General features: G+C 36.4%; 1 long non-coding RNA gene across 2 annotated transcripts; it reads right to left on the bottom strand.

Annotated features, from left to right (window-relative positions):
* Positions 1 to 5,105: 5,105 nt before the first annotated feature.
* Positions 5,106 to 16,520, bottom strand: LOC128869528 (uncharacterized). 2 transcript variants are annotated; one of them, XR_008455328.1, is made up of 3 exons: positions 16,123 to 16,518; positions 15,712 to 15,793; positions 5,106 to 5,448 (listed from the first exon to the last, which is right to left on the bottom strand). It is a non-coding gene; the product is annotated as an uncharacterized LOC128869528 (long non-coding RNA). The 2 variants fall into 2 exon arrangements; XR_008455329.1 differs by lacking the exon at positions 5,106 to 5,448 and adding an exon at positions 13,420 to 14,214 and having other exon boundaries at positions 16,123 to 16,520.
* Between the last annotated feature and the right edge of the window lie 228 nt (positions 16,521 to 16,748).

Raw genomic sequence — 16,748 nt, 5'->3', positions numbered from 1 at the left:
CCGCGCACGATTTTTGGACCTTTGCATATTGGCAACGGCGAATATCGCAGGCGATGGAACGATGAGCTGTATGAGCTTTACGAAGGCATAGACATAGCGCAGCGAATAATGATCGAGCGGCTACGCTGGCTGGGTCATGTCGTCCGAATGGATACAAACGCTCCGGCTCTGAGAGTATTTGATGCGGTACCAGCTGGTGCTAGCAGACGAAGAGGGAGGCCTCCTCTGCGTTGGAGAAGGACTTGGCTTCACTTAGGTGTCCAACTGTCGCCGGTTAGCCCGAGAAACGGCTAGCGCGTTTTGTTAAACTCGGCAAAAATCGCTTAAGCGATTATCGCGCCAATTATGAAGAAGAATGATTTGTATTTACAAAATGTTCGGTGTACACCAACTTTTGTAACAAGAAACAAGCAAGAGGTCATTGATGTGACCCTATGTAACAAATTGGCTGAAAACCTGGTATAGGGTTGGAAAGTTTCCTCCGAGCCTTCCTTACTTGACCCCAAGATCATTCAGTTTGAACTACGAATAGAGTCACTCAAAGAAGTCCGAGAAGAGTCCCCAAGAACACAGACTGCGACAAGTTTAGAAATGTGATAGGTATAAACTTAACTAACATGAATAAGCGGTTATGTACTAACTATATGGTGCTAGAAGCAAAGATAGAGATTCTGAACGACTCCATTACCACTGCCTTTGATTGTAGCTGTCCGGAGACCAAACCAACACATCATGGTGGTCGAAGGAACTCTCAGCCCTTCCGAAGGCATTGCGAAGACAATTTAATAAAGCCAAACAAACCGGGTGCTGAAACGATTACATCACCCTTCTAACCGCTTATATAGGGTTATTCAATAGGTGCGCTTCAACTTTTTTCCGATAGGGAGGGCGAACGACGCAATATTTTTTTATTTTTCGCTTGTCATTTGTAAACTTCATTAGTATACATTTCATCATGGAACGCTACACACTTGAGCAATGATTGCAAATCGTGCAAATTTTTTATGAAAATAATCGTTCTGTTGCTGCTACTTTAAGAGCATTACGGCCATTTTACGGTCCATTTAACAAGCCGTCCCGTTTTGGGGTTGTGTGAAGTCATTGGTCTACAGTAACAAGCCGGCGACGATTTGTGAGCTTAGAGCCAATATTGAACGCGAAATTGCTGGAATTTCGCCCGATTTATGCAAAAGAGTGGTCGAAAATTGGGTTCAACGATTGGACTTCGAAAAACGTGCACGCGGTGGTCATGCAAAAGAAATCGAATTTCATACTTAAATGTATATGTTCAAACTCGATAATAAAAAAGCTAGAGGGTGTATCCCCATCTTAGCACTGAAAACCGCTCCCTCCGGAGGCTTATAGTTTTTAAGTAATTTAATGTTAAAGTTCTGTAATTTAGCGAAACGTTGGTGTTGCCATACACCTGAAATAAAAACGAAGTTCGTATACAGGGATGTTCAGGGGAAGGTTCATTGTAAACCTGCAGTATTTTTTGCTGTAATTTAAAATTGACAAATATTTTTGAAAAGAAAAACATACAACTCATCGAAACTGAAGAACAATGACATTAAGCGTTTCACAAAATATAATGAAGTAATTAACAGCCAAAAACTACGGTTTATAGGTGTATTGTATTGCTTCGTTCAGTTTTACAAACGGGTCCTCATGCATAGAACATTTTAACGCATGGGCGGCCTTCGGCCGCGCTTCACAAAAATAACCCTCTCCAGTCCCACTCCGGCTACGCAATCCACAGTATTTTTGCGTAGAACTCCTTTCCGTGTTAAAACCATTGAACCCAAAACTAATACGTCATATGCGTGCATGTATATAGTAAGGAGGCACAATAACCCCCATCCCCATCATTAACACTGAACTCAAATACCTAATTTTTGTTTTCATTTGCAGGAAACCGGCAACACCATACTGTTGTCATTCCAATCTTCTTCTTATTCGCGTTTAAAATTGGAAAATGATTGTATGGACAAATGCATTTGCATTTAATTTTAATAAAAATAATTCGAATATAAAGATAAAAAGAAGTAAAAACGTGCCTGTGAGTGTATATTTGGTGAATTTTAGTGAAGTGTTAAAAAATATATAGTGTAATGTGGCATATTATAGAGAAGTTTCCGAGGGCATTTTGAAGACAAATAATTACGAAATTATTATTTTCCGAATAATTTGGAGTTAAAAAGAGTGTTCCTTAACACCTCACTAACATCTCCACCAGGTTTCATTAATAAAGACATTATAGTTTGCCAAAAATTGCCGAATAGACATTATTGTAAATTCCAGCCTTTCGATGAGTTGCGTGTTTTTGTTTCCAAAAATATTTGTCAATTTTAAATTACAGGAAAAAATATTGCAGTTTTACAATCAACCCTCCACTGAACATCTTGGCATACGAACTTCGTTTTTATTTCAGGTGTATGGCAACACCAACTTTCCACTAAATTATAGAACTTTAACATTAAATTAATTAAAAACTAAAAGCCTCCGGAGGGCGCGGTTTTCAGTTTTAAGATGAGGATGCACCCCCCTATCCCGCCTTTTAACCTTTTTTTCAAAGCAATATACATTACCCTGAATATTTGCCTCCTTACTACACACACACGCATATGACGTTTTAATTTTGGTTCAATGGTTTTAAAACGGAAACGAGTTCTACGCAAAAATACTGTGGATTGTGTAGCCGGATTTGGACTGATGAGGGTTATTTTTTGAAGCGCGGTCGAAGGCCGCCTACGCGAGAAAAAGTTCGACGCAAATATACTGTGGATTGCGTAGCCGGAAATGGACTGATGAGGGTTATTTTTTTGAAGCGCGGCCGAAGGCCGTCCACGCGGAAAGAAGTTCTACGCAAAAATACTGTGGATTGCGTAGCCGGAAATGGGCTGAGGAGGGTTATTTTTTTGAGGAGCGGTCGAAGGCCGTCCACGCTTAAAGAAGTTCTACGCAAAAATATTGTGGATTGCGTAGCCCGGAGTTTGACTGATGAGGGTAATTTCTGTGAAACGCGGCCAAAGGCCGCCCACGCGGAAACGGGTTCTATGCAAAAATACTCTGGATTATGTAGCCGGAGTTGGGCTGATGATGGTTATTTTGTTGAAAGAAAACGAGTTTGTTAATAAAGACAACTACAACCACCCTATTTGTTTTGCAGACATGATAATTGAACTTTTGTGGAGAAAATCTTTTATAAAAAGCATAAGGACCCGTTGATCGAAACAATACAATGTACTTTTAAACCGTAGTTTTTGGATTTTAATTACTTCATTATTCGGCCGCCGTAGCAGAATGGGTTGGGGCGTGATTACCATTCGGAATTCACAGAGAGAACGTTGGTTCGAATGTCGGTGAAACACCAAAATTAAGAAAAACATTTTTCTAATAGCGGTCGCCCCTCGGCAGGCAGTGGCAAACCTCCGAGTGTATTTCTGCCATGAAAGAGTGCCTCCTGTAGGTTCCTCCATTTGTGGAACAACATCAAGACGCACACCACAAATAGGAGGAGGAGCTCGGCCAAACACCCATAAAGAGTATACGCGCCAATTATATATATATCTATAAAATATTTTCTGCGATACCTTTAATATTATTGTTTTGAAGCTTCGATGAGTTAAAGACGTGCATAACATAATCCAGACAATCGCACGGTTGTTATTTGAAATTTCCTCCTGCAACGCGTTTTTTGTATGTTTATATTTTCAAAATTGTTGGGAAATATTTAGTATAATGTATAATATATCGCTTTAAAAAAAAAGGTTAAAAGGAGGGCTAGAGGGGTGTATCCCCCATCTTAAAACTAAAAACCGAACCTGCCAGAGGCTTATAGTTTTTAATAATTTAATGTTAAAGTTCTCTAATTTAGCGAAAATTTAGTGTTGCCATACACCTGAAATAAAACCGAAGTTCGTATGCATAGATGTTCAGTGGATGGTTCATTGTAAAACTGCAGTATTTTTTGCTGTAATTTAAAATTGAGAAATATTTTTGAAAATAAAAACATACAACTCATCGAAACTTATGAACAATGATATTAAGCGTATCACAAAACATAATAAAGTAATTAACAGCCAAAAATTACGGGTCCTCATGCATAGAACTTTTTTACGAATGGGCGGGCCTCGGCCGCACTTCAAAAAAAATAACCCTCATCAGTCCCACCCCGGCAACGCAACCACAGTATTTTGGCGTAGAACTTCTTTTCGCGTGGGCGGCCTTCGGCCGCTCTTCAAAACAATAACCCTCATCAGGCCAACTCCGGCTACGCAATCCACAGTATTTTTGCGTAGAATTTCTTTTTGCGTGGGCGGCCTTCAGCAGCGCTTCACAAAAATAACCCTCACCAGTCCCACTCCGACTACGCAGTTCGCAGTATTTTTGCGTAGAACTCCTTTTCGCATGGGCGGCCTTTGGCCGCGCTTCGAAAAAATAACCTTCATCAGTATTTTCCACAGTATTCCACAGTATTTTTGCGTAGAACTCCTTTCCGTGTTAAAACCGTTGAACCCAAAACTAAAACGTCATAAATAAAAATAATTTGAATATAAAAATAAAAATAGGTAAAAACACGCGTGAGAGTGTATATTTGGGGAATTTTAGTGAAGTGTTAAAAGATAAGAGAAGAGAAATATTACGAATTTTCCAATGAAATTCACAGGAGATGTTGATTTCGTGCTTATTTTGCTAAAACTAGCACGAACACTATTCAGTTAATAATAGTTTTTAAGTTATTTGTTAATGAAATTTGTCTTTTACCTTGACTAAATTTTGATACAATAAGTGCACTTCTCACATTTATTTTAATAATTATTCAAACTACATTAACATACACACACGTTTCTAACACTTTTTATTTATATATTCCATAAATTAACAATTTAAATTGCATTTATAATTTGCAAACTCTTGACGCGCCAGCTAAATTAACAATAATTGAAAAGCATGGCTGAATGGAGCCAGAAGAAAAAAAAACTAGAATGCGATTTAAAACGAACCAACATAGGAACTTAATTTCCACACACTCTGTTTTGTTAAAATAATGGGTAATGGGGTTTACAACCTCTAAGGTGTATATATTGAGTTAATATAGGGTTTTTCAGTAAGAGCGCTTCAACTTTTGAACTTTTTTGAATAAAACACAAACGGTTTGACTTTTTTAACTAATTTTTTTCTTATTATCGAGTTTGAACATATACATTTAAGTATGAAATTCGATTTCTTTTGCATGACCACGGCTCTGAGCTCACAAATCGTCGCCGGCTTGTTACTGTAGACCAATGGCTTCACATAACCCCAAAACGGGATGGCTTGTTAAATGGACCGTAAAATGGCCGTAATCCTCTTAAAGTAGCAGCAACAGAACGATTATTTTCATTAAAAATTTGCATGATTTGCAATCGTTGCTCAAGTGTGTAGCGTTTCATGATGAAATGTATACTAATGAAGATATTTCATATATAAAAAAGAATATATATCATATTGTATATTAAATAATATAGTGAAAATTTGGAATTAAAAATCGCGCGATTATTCCTGCGGCGCTATTTTTTTTTTTAAATAAAATCTATATATGTTTATGCATATATATATCATATAATCATAATATAGTGAAAAATTGGAATTAAAAATTGCGCGATTTTTTATTCCAAATTTTCGCCTGCGGCGCTATTTTTTTTTTAATAAAATATATATATGTATATATAATATATATATCATATATTCATAACGAAATGTTACCAACTTCACACTGCTTGTATCTGTAAAACAGCTCATGACATTAACGTCAAAATTGTTCTAATGACAGTTCAATATATTGTTTATAAGCCATCATTTTTCTGTGATGGAATTCAAACCTAATAGTGTGATTTCGTTATATTTGGCTGGGAAATCACAACCAGCCATTGTTCGTGAGCTCATTCACCTCAAAGTGAATAAAATGTTTGTGTATCGCACTATAAAACGTTACAATGATACTGGTAGCATTGCAAAACGCTATTGAGGTGGGCAAAAAAAAAAACCGCAACAACGCCAGAAATGGTTCGGAAATTGAAGGCTCGACTTGAACGAAATCCACGTCGAAGTGGAAGAAAAATGGCCAAAGAACTGAAAATATCGCAAGACAGCAATCGACGCATATTGAAAAATGAGCTCAAGGTCAAGGCTTACAAGTTCCAAAAAGCACACGATCTTTCACCCCAGCAAAAAAAAAAAATCGGTGCGAAAGAGCAAAGGAGTTGTTGCGCTTGCTTGAACGTGGCGAATTTCCATACATTGTGTTTTCTGATGAAAAAAATTTCCCAATTGAGCAGTTCATAAACACTCACAACGATCGTGTTTACTTGACCGAACGCTCATACGAGGATTTGAGCCTACGTATGGCCACTCAAAGCAATTTCCCATGTTGTTGTTGTTGTTGTAGCAGCATAAACATTCCCCATGCTACATACGGGGAATGCTGCTGGAGTGGCAATCCTTGGTCGGATCCGGGTCGTTTCGGTAACGTAGAACCGACTGCCGTGGAAACGGGTCGTTTCGGTAACGTAGAATTTCGGTAACGCAATTTCCCATCGCAAGCAATGGTTTGGGCCGCAGTGACCGCTGCTAGATGCTTTCCAATCGTTTTTATCGAGCTTGGCGTCAAAGAGAATGCGACTTATTATCGGGAAAATGTTTTGGAAGCTGCTTTAGAGCCGTGGACACGCAAACATTTCGGTCGTAGACCATGGACGTTCCAACAGGACTCGGCAACGTCTCATAAAGCTCGTGTGAACCAAGAACGGTTAAAAAATCATGTTCCACACTTCATTTCGTCCACACAATGGCTTTCGAATTCGCCAAACGCAAATCCGATGGACTATTCCATCTGGTCCATTTTGAAGAGCAAGGTGAGGACTAAAAAATATGACAGTATGGATGCACTGAAAAAAGCGATTATACGAGAATGGGCCAAAATACCTCAGGATCAAATTTGTGCAGCATGCTAACTAATTTCACACAAAAAAGTTATGGTGTTTTGAATAGGTAACACTTCATATCGGTCACCCTGTATATTAAATATTAATGACATATTTTTGTTTAAAATAAAATATATGTATAAATATATATATATATATTATATATATCAAATATTAATATTGGATATTTTTTCAAATACAACATATAAATGTATGAAATATTACTACACAACTTTTTTTTGTTTGAATACAAATCTAAATACAGCCACCAAATACAAATCTGTAAACTCAAAATGCATCAATCAAACATACTTCACTGAAAATCAAGCATTAATATACATATGTAGGCGGCCGCCGTAGCCGAATGGGTTGGTGCGTGATTACCATTCGGAATTCACAGATAGAACGTTGGTTCGAATCTCGGTGAAACCAAAATTAATAAAAACATTTTTCTAATAGCGGTCGCCCCTCGGCAAGCAGGTCCCTCCATTTATGGAACAACATCAAGACGCACACCACAAATAGGAGGAGGAGCGCGGCCAAACACCCAAAAAGTGTGTATGCGCCAATTATATATATATATATATATATGTATATGAATATATATATGTGAATGTAAGTTTGTTTGTTACGCTTTCACGCAAAAACTACTTAACCGATTATTATGAAACTTTGTACACATGTTTTTGGAGGTGTTAGAAGTAATATAGGATACTCTATATACATAAAAATTCAGCCGTTTTTCGCATTGTGATGAACTTTACGGAGAATGGCTCAACCGATTTTAACCAAACTTTGCCACATTGAAGAGACACATGTGGAGAAGGTTTTTGTTTTAAAATTTGAAGAATCGGATACCAGGGTCTTGAGAGGTAGGCCAAAACGTGGACCCGGGTAACCCTAGAATGTGTTTGTACAATATGGGTATCAAATGGAAGCTGTTGATGATTTCTATAGTATAGAGTAGTTTTCATACCGTTTCGTGACTAGGGTCTCGAGATATAGGCCAAAACGTGGACCCGGGTAACCCTAGGATGTGTTTGTACAATATGGATATCAAATGGAAGCTGTTGATGATTTCTATAGTATAGAGTAGTTTTCATACCGTTTCGTGACTAGGGTCTCGAGATATAGGCCAAAACGTGGACCCGGGTAACCCTAGGATGTGTTTGTACAATATGGATATCAAATGGAAGCTTTTGGTGAATACTTTAGTACAGAGTATTTTTCATGCCGCTCCGTGGCTGGCGTCTCGAGATATAGGTCAAAACGTGGACCCGGGTAACCTTTGGTTGTTTATATACAATATGGGTATCAAATGAAAGCTGTTGATAAGTGCTTTAATACGGGGTAATTTTCATACCTATTGATGACTAGGGTCTCGAAATATATGCCAAAACGTGGACCCGCCGTGTCTTTGCACCGAATTAAACCAAACTTACACACATTGTTAAGTAAGTATTGAAAATGGGTTTCGTAAAGTTTGGTTGTAATTCGGAGCACCGGCAACGCGTACAGCGTTCTTTTGAACCAGCCATAATGTCGTTTACTTTTTTAACGCTTGGGGCGGAACTGAACTGTCAAATTAACAGTGTGAGTTACAATGTGTCAATATTTCTTTCTGATTTGGACGCCATAAGGAGAAGACCTAAGTGCAAAGTGTAAACATTTTTTGTGAATTTTTTTGGAGTGGTGAATAATTTCTTACGAAATTTGAGAATTTAATGTGAAATCCGAATGTTCAAATGAAATTATGTTTTGTGGATTTAGTTTTTCGGTTCATATGCGATAAGCTACGATACACCATGAGTGAAAAAAATGGTAAAAAAAAATTTTTAAAGGATGAAAAAGAAGAGCACGAAAAATGCGTAACTTTCATGAAAAAATTAATGGTCTTATCATGCAAATTGTCAACAATTTTCAGAAGAAAAGAGATGATTTAAGAAAATCACAACAAAATAAAATAATCCTGACCATGTGGACTTGGGCTTTTAAACACATATGCATCGAAAATATAATCCACAAAATTGAAAAAAAAACATGTTTTAAAATCTCAGAATACCATAATTACAAGCATGTTTATTACGGTACAAATGCCAAGACAATCACGTAATCATATTGGTCGTTCGACAAATAATAATAGGCGCATGACAAATGCCCGATATAACGCGACATCAGAAGAACGTCAAGAACAAAATGAAGTAGTCAAACGATTGATGAATCATGTTATCCAAGCAACTATTTTAATTGGCAAATTCAAAAATGAAGACGTTCTAATACCAAGAATTCCAATTATTCCACCTGAATTGCCATTTGAATTCAAGCGTTTGCAACTGCCCATTCGTTTAACATTTACAATAACTATCAATAAATCACAAGGGCTAACTTTAGAAATATGCGGGATGAATTTAGAAGAACCAGTATTCACTCATGGTCAACTATACGTTGGCTGTTCACGTGTTGGGAAGCCAACAACATTATATATTTACTAAAAAACAAATAGAAAAACAAAAAATATTGTTTATGCCAAAGCGCTTGAATAAAGAATAAAGAAATAAATAATATGAAAACCATATCTTTTCTGTTCTAAACCATATCTATTCTATTTTAGTGTGCCCAGCGAAGCGGGCCGGGTTTGCTAGTATATATATATATGAATAGGCGTATATATAAATATATATATGTATATATTAATAGACGTATATAGTATAGAAATAAACTGTAACATTTTGTATTTTTATTCATTTATTACCTTCTAAAATTGTTTATTTATAAGATGTCTGGCAGCACTTCGGCTTGTTGAAATAACCGAAATAGGAGCATTCTTGATCAATTTTACAAATTTTGAAATCAAATAACTTAAAACCGGGGATTCTGCTGTTTCCGTGGCGCCGTAATCTTATGGCGGATTCTTATAGAACTCGACAAAAGAAAACGAATTGAACGAGTAAAATTTTTTGATATCTAGCTTAGTTTTCGAGATATTGAATACAAAAAAAAAGGTTTTAATGGTTCAATGGTTTTAACACGGAAAGAAGTTCTACGCAAAAATACTGTGGATTGCGTAGCCGGAGTTTGACTGATGAGGGTAATTTCTGTGAAGCGCGGCCGAAGGCGGCCTACGCGAAAAGAAGTACTACGCAAAAATAGGGTGGATTGCGTAGCCGGAGTCGGACTGATGAGGGTTATTGATTTGAAGCGCGGCCAAAGGCCGCCCACGCGAAAAGAAGTTCTACGCAAAAATACTGTGGATTGCGTATCGAAAAATTTTACTCCTATATTTTGTCTTACCTCGCCGAATTCTATCGAAACTGAAGAAAAAATTATTATTATTTTTTTTTTTAATATCTCGAAAACTAAGCGAGATATCAAAAAATGTTACTCTTTCATTTCGTTCTTTTGTCGAGTTCTATAAGAATCCGCAATTAAATTGCGGCGCCACGGAAACAGCAGTATTGCCTTAAAACCTATAACCCTCCCTGAAGTGAGGCTTTCACTTTTAGAAAGTAGAATACCTCCTCTGCCCCCTCCTTAGAACCCTTTTTTTTAAACTCATGGGGTATTACCTACATGGAAATTGTCCCTTTTAAATCAAATAACTTAGAAACTATAACTCTCTTAATGGTGAGGTTTTCACTTTTAGAATGTAGGGCAAAACTTTCCTTTACTATCACGATATATTTGAATGGGGGGCGGAGAGGGAGGGGGCGTGGCACCAGCCACCACGCCCATTATAACTGTGAAAGTCCCAACCTCCTACTGTCCCTATAGAACACCCAGGAGAAGTTTAAAAATTAGGTTTTTTCTGACCGCATTTGCAGTTTGTACTGAAATACAGTTGAAGAGAAGAGTATACAGCAGTCGTCAACCCAGCAAGCATTTAACTTAGGTTTTATATTTCATAGCACTTATGAAAACGTTGTTTTATCGTAAAAGTTATGAGTGCCGATGGCGAAAATTTAGGTCTAAAATTGTCCGATTTTGCATTATTTCACTATTTATAAACTTTTTTTTTTGTAAAAATATTTGTTTTTGTAATATACAAGTATATTTGAAATCAAAAAAGCGCCGCAGGCGAAAATTTGGACTAAAAATCGCGCAATTTTATTTTTAGTCCAAATTTTAGCCTGCGGCGCTTTTTTGATTTCAAATATACATATATACTACAAAAACAAATATTTTTAGAAATACTGAAAATTTGGAATAAAAATCGCGCAATTTTTAATTCCAAATTTTCACTATATTATGATTATATGATATATATATGCATAAACATATATAGATTTTATTTAAAAAAAAAAATAGCGCCGCAGGAATAATCGCGCGATTTTTAATTCCAAATTTTCACTATATTATTTAATATACAATATGATATATATTCTTTTTTATATATGAAATATCTATATATAAAAAAGAATCATTAAAAAATTTTGCGTAAAACTTTTTTCTGCGTAGGCGGCCTTCGGCCGCACTTCAAAAAAATAACCCTTTATAGTCCAACACCGTCCCGCTGCATAGTGAAGTTTTACGTGAAGCTGGACTGTATTTCGAAAATCATATCGATATTGTATTAATACTGTGGGCAAAAAGTAAGGTGAATTTGGTTATAAGAAGAAAAATCTTTATTTATTCTTGTAAATCAATTTCATCCCCTTCAAAATAATCCCCTCTCGATGAAATACACTTATGCCAACGATTTTTCCAATCCCCGAAACATGCCAAATATTCCATTTCTGGTATAGTCATCAGCACCTTCTTCGATTCAGCTTTTATCTCCTCAATCGACTCGAAACGCGTTCCCCGGAGTGGTCTCTTGAGTTTTAGGAATAGCCAGAAGTCACACGGAGCCAAAACAGGCGAATACGGTGGTTTCGGAACGATATGCGTGGAATTTTTGGCGAAATGGTCACGAAGAACGAGTGCAGTGTGAGACGGTGCATTATCGTGATGCAAAAACCAAGAGTTGTTGGCCCATAATTCTGGTCTTTTTAGACGAATTGCTTCACGTAAACGACGCATTACGCTCAAATAATATTCCTTATTAACAATTTGGCCAGGTGGAAGAAATTCATAGTGCACCACACCACGAAAATCGAAAAAAACTGTCATCATGACCTTTATTTTTGAACGACTTTGACGTGCTCTTTTCGGTCTGGCCTCACCTTTAGCACGATATTCAACTGCTGTATACTCTTCTCTTCAACTGTATTTCAGTACAAACTGCAAATGCGGTCAGAAAAAACCTAATTTTTAAACTTCTCCTGGGTGTTCTATAGGGACAGTAGGAGGTTGGGACTTTTACAGTTATAATGGGCGTGGTGGCTGGTGCCACGCCCCCTCCCTCTCCGCCCCCCATTCAAATATATCGTGATAGTAAAGGAAAGTTTTGCCCTACATTCTAAAAGTGAAAACCTCACCATTAAGAGAGTTATAGTTTCTAAGTTATTTGATTTAAAAGGGAAAATTTCCATGTAGGTAATACCCCATGAGTTAAAAAAAAAGGGTTCTAAGGAGGGGGCAGAGGAGGTAATTCTACTTTCTAAAAGTGAAAAACCTCACTTCAGGGAGGGTTATAGGTTTTAAGGCAATACTGCTGTTTCCGTGGCGCCGCAATTTAATTGCGGATTCTTATAGAACTCGACAAAAGAACGAAATGAAAGAGTAACATTTTTTGATATCTCGCTTAGTTTTCGAGATATTAAAAAAAAAAATAATAATAATTTTTTCTTCAGTTTCGATAGAATTCGGCGAGGTAAGACAAAATATAGGAGTAAAATTTTTCGATACGCAATCCACAGTATTTTTGCGTAGAACTTCTTTTCGCGTGGGCGGCCTTTGGCCGCGCTTCAAATCAATGACCCTCATCAGTCCGACTCCGGCTACGCAATCCACCCTATTTTTGCGTAGTACTTCTTTTCGCGTAGGCCGCCTTCGGCCGCGCTTCACAGAAATTACCCTCATCAGTCAAACTCCGGCTACGCAATCCACAGTATTTTTGCGTAGAACTTCTTTCCGTGTTAAAACCATTGAACCATTAAAACCTTTTTTTTTATTCAATATCTCGAAAACTAAGCTAGATATCAAAAAATTTTACTCGTTCAATTCGTTTTCTTTTGTCGAGTTCTATAAGAATCCGCCATAAGATTACGGCGCCACGGAAACAGCAGAATCCCCGGTTTTAAGTTATTTGATTTCAAAATTTGTAAAATTGATCAAGAATGCTCCTATTTCGGTTATTTCAACAAGCCGAAGTGCTGCCAGACATCTTATAAATAAACAATTTTAGAAGGTAATAAATGAATAAAAATACAAAATGTTACAGTTTATTTCTATACTATATACGTCTATTAATATATACAGTGACTCACAAAAGTATTTTGCAGGCGAAAATTTGGACTAAAAATCGCGCGATTTTTGTTCCAAATTTTCAGTATTTGTAAAAATATTTGTTTTTATAATATACTAGCTTATACCCGTGGGTTTCACCCCACATTTCTATCAAAAAGTATGCAATGTAAATAAAACAACTTTAACTTTTTTAAGTCAGTTTAGGTATTATTTAAAACGACCGGATATACGACATTTTTTGTTATATTATTTTGAGTATAAATAAAAAGGTTTTTCGGTGCGCCAACTCTGGAGCAGGCTAAATATAATTGGCTATGGGTAAAACATGAGTTGGTTAGATTGACTCCTGCTACAGCTAATGATTGTCCCTGAGCTTTATTTATGGACATTGCGAAAGCCAGTCTAATAGGAAATTGGAGGCGTTTAAAATTGAAAGGCATATCCGTCGGTATCATTGGAATTCTTGGTATGAAAACTTTGTGGTTTTCAAAATTTCCTGATAAAACCATAGCTTCTATAACATTCGGTAAAAGTTTCGTGATGATTAGCCTTGTGCCATTGCATAAACGTGGAGGATCCAAATTACGCAGCATAATTATCATGGCCCCCTTTTTGAGCATCAGTCGATGAGGAGGAATTCCTGATGGGTCCAAGGAGTTAAGAAACTCAACGGGATAATGAACAGCCTGGGATTCTTCGACGACTGTGTCAATGGAATGATAAGTTGTGACAGTTCCTGGTAGTATTTCTTGAATTTTGGAATTAATGACATTTACATCGTCATTCTTAGGTGCCAAAATTGCCCTTTCTCGAAGCCATCTATAGTTTGTGTGATTGGCTGAAATATTTGGAAATACCCTTTCTATCAAAGCATCGACTGATAACATAAGTTGACAAAAACCTGGAGGAAAAGAAATTAAATTTGGTGGTAAAGAAACTGGTATTTTTCCATTGCCTATTGTAAGTAGTTGTTCAGAAAAATTTCTGCTGAAGCATCTCCTCCCAAATGTGCTCTCATATTTGTAGAAAGAGTCAATTTTTGGACGTAGTCCCATAGGTATGACGATTTTAAGCAGGCATTCACTTCATCTGTGGCGGTAAGCTTTCCCAATAAGAGAATGCATTCAATTCATCAATACCTCTATCGTTGATAATATAAATTCGTTTCTATATCAAATGGTCTAACCCCCATTTTTCTCTAAGCTCATATTTTTTCTAGGAGTACTAAATACTAACTTCATTAAACTTTTTACCAATTTTTGGTATTCTACCATAAATGCGTCCAGTAATATGCAGTATGAAAAATCCCATTTGTACAGGAGGTGTCACGCCCCATTTCTAACTATCACCAGTTTTCATGCATGTGTTTGGTACTAACCTTATATAATCTCTTACCGAATTTCAGTTGTCTAGCCCAAATACTTCCGGAGATATGGACAATGAAAAATTGCATTTATATGGGACGTGCCAAGCCCCTTTTTTCGTTTTTCTCAGTTTTCTTGGAGGTGTTAGGAATTAACCTCATATAACCCCTTCCCAAATTTCATTGGTCTAGCCTAAATACTTCCAGAGATATGGACTATAAAAAATTCCCTTTATATGGGACGTGCCATGCCCCCTTTTTCGTTATACGCAGTTTTTCTGGATGTGGTAAGGATTAATGTCATATAACCCTTTACCAAATTTCAGTAGTCTAACGTAAATACTTCCAGAAATACGGACTGGTAAAAATTCCATTTGTATGGGAGGTGCCACTCCCCCTTTTTAGTTATACGCAGTTTTTGTGGATGTGGTAAGGATTAATGTCATATAACCCCTTACCAAATTACAGTAGTCTAACGTAAATACTTCCAGAAATACGGACTGTTAAAAATTCCAGTTGTATGGGAGGTGCCACGCCCCCTTTTTCGTTATACGCAGTTTTTCTGGATGTAGTAAGGATTAATGTCATATAACCCCTTACCAAATTTCAGTAGCCTAACGTAAATACTTCCAGAAATACGGACTGTTAAAAAATCCATTTGCATGGGACGTGCCACGCCCCCTCTTTAGTTATACGCAGTTTTTCTGGATGTGGTAAGGATTAATGTCATATAACCCCTTACCAAATTTCAGTGGTCTAACGTAAATACTTTCAGAAATACGGACTGTTAAAATCTCCATTTGTATGGGAGGTGCCACGCCCCATATATATATCAAAATATTTTTTAGCCTATGACCATCCCAGTAAGGTATCCAGTTCGTGTTTCAAATTTGGTTACGATCGGTTTATGCGTTTAGGACGCAAGTCGATCTATAGATACATACATAATTTGAATTTTATTTATATAGATATGTATATTTGAAATCAAAAAAGCGCCCCTATAAATAATAAAAATAATAATAAAACAATTGTTACCTTTTGGTTGACTGGGTTTTTCTTATTTCGCTTTGTTCTTCTCTCTCATCGTTCGTTTGACAGTTCGCTCCTCAAATTTATTCTGCACGGCATTACAAACGGTTAGAAGAACATTTGTAATAATAGAATTTTAATAGAACTATTATTTAGTAAAAATAGCTTTAAATCGAATCTTAATGTAATAAAGAATGTTTATAAGTGATTTTGTTACTTTTCTGTGTTTGTTTTTAAGTGAAATAAGCGTCTGTTATAGGGCATTTTTTCAAGCTTATGCAAAAAAAGATGCATTTTTAACGTTAAATATTGCTATTAATTCTTAATTTTAATTTATAAAAATTAATACAAATCAAAAGGCTGATATAGTGACTACATTTGCGTGTATTAATTTTTAAATTCGGTCCACGCACTTACACATTATAAGCAAATATATCGTGGTAGAAAAGGAAAGCACAGCCGAATGTAGGATACCAATCATTCTAGTTTGTCGAAAATTACTCAAGTGGCATTTCAGTAAATCCGACCCGAACAGAATATCTGGTAACAATGTTAGAACACATAGTTTTTATTTTTATCGCGATATCTCGAATCTACATAGGTCTGTAACAACTACTTATATTTATATTTCATATAATTTATATAGACGAATAAATATTTGACGCCTTTCTCGCTTAAAATTTATCGCGCCTCCGTACCGATTTTAACAAAAGCAAACGTAATCAACTAAAAATTGTAGACAGCGTAAATAACTAAAACCAACACTTCTTCAAGTATCATCGATTTAAATAATTTATCGATATCTTTCTATATCGTTAAAGAATATTTCTAAGCCATTTCAATGATATACTGTACCTATAGAAGTTTGTTCAATACTAAAATGATGTTCACATATCCGAAACCCCAGTGAAACCAAGTTGGTTTAATAGGAATACTAATAGAGTACACGCAAGGTGGATTTATTAAGGTGACAGCACTCACCCAGCTGAATTTTTCGCCGTAGGTATGGCTTACGTCAAAATGATATGCTTTGTTTGTATGGA

Source organism: Anastrepha ludens, chromosome X, assembly GCF_028408465.1.
Source record: "Anastrepha ludens isolate Willacy chromosome X, idAnaLude1.1, whole genome shotgun sequence".
Lineage (NCBI taxonomy): Eukaryota > Metazoa > Arthropoda > Insecta > Diptera > Tephritidae > Anastrepha > Anastrepha ludens.
Note: the sequence above shows the minus strand (reverse complement) of the source record. Positions and strands in the feature narration are given on the sequence as shown.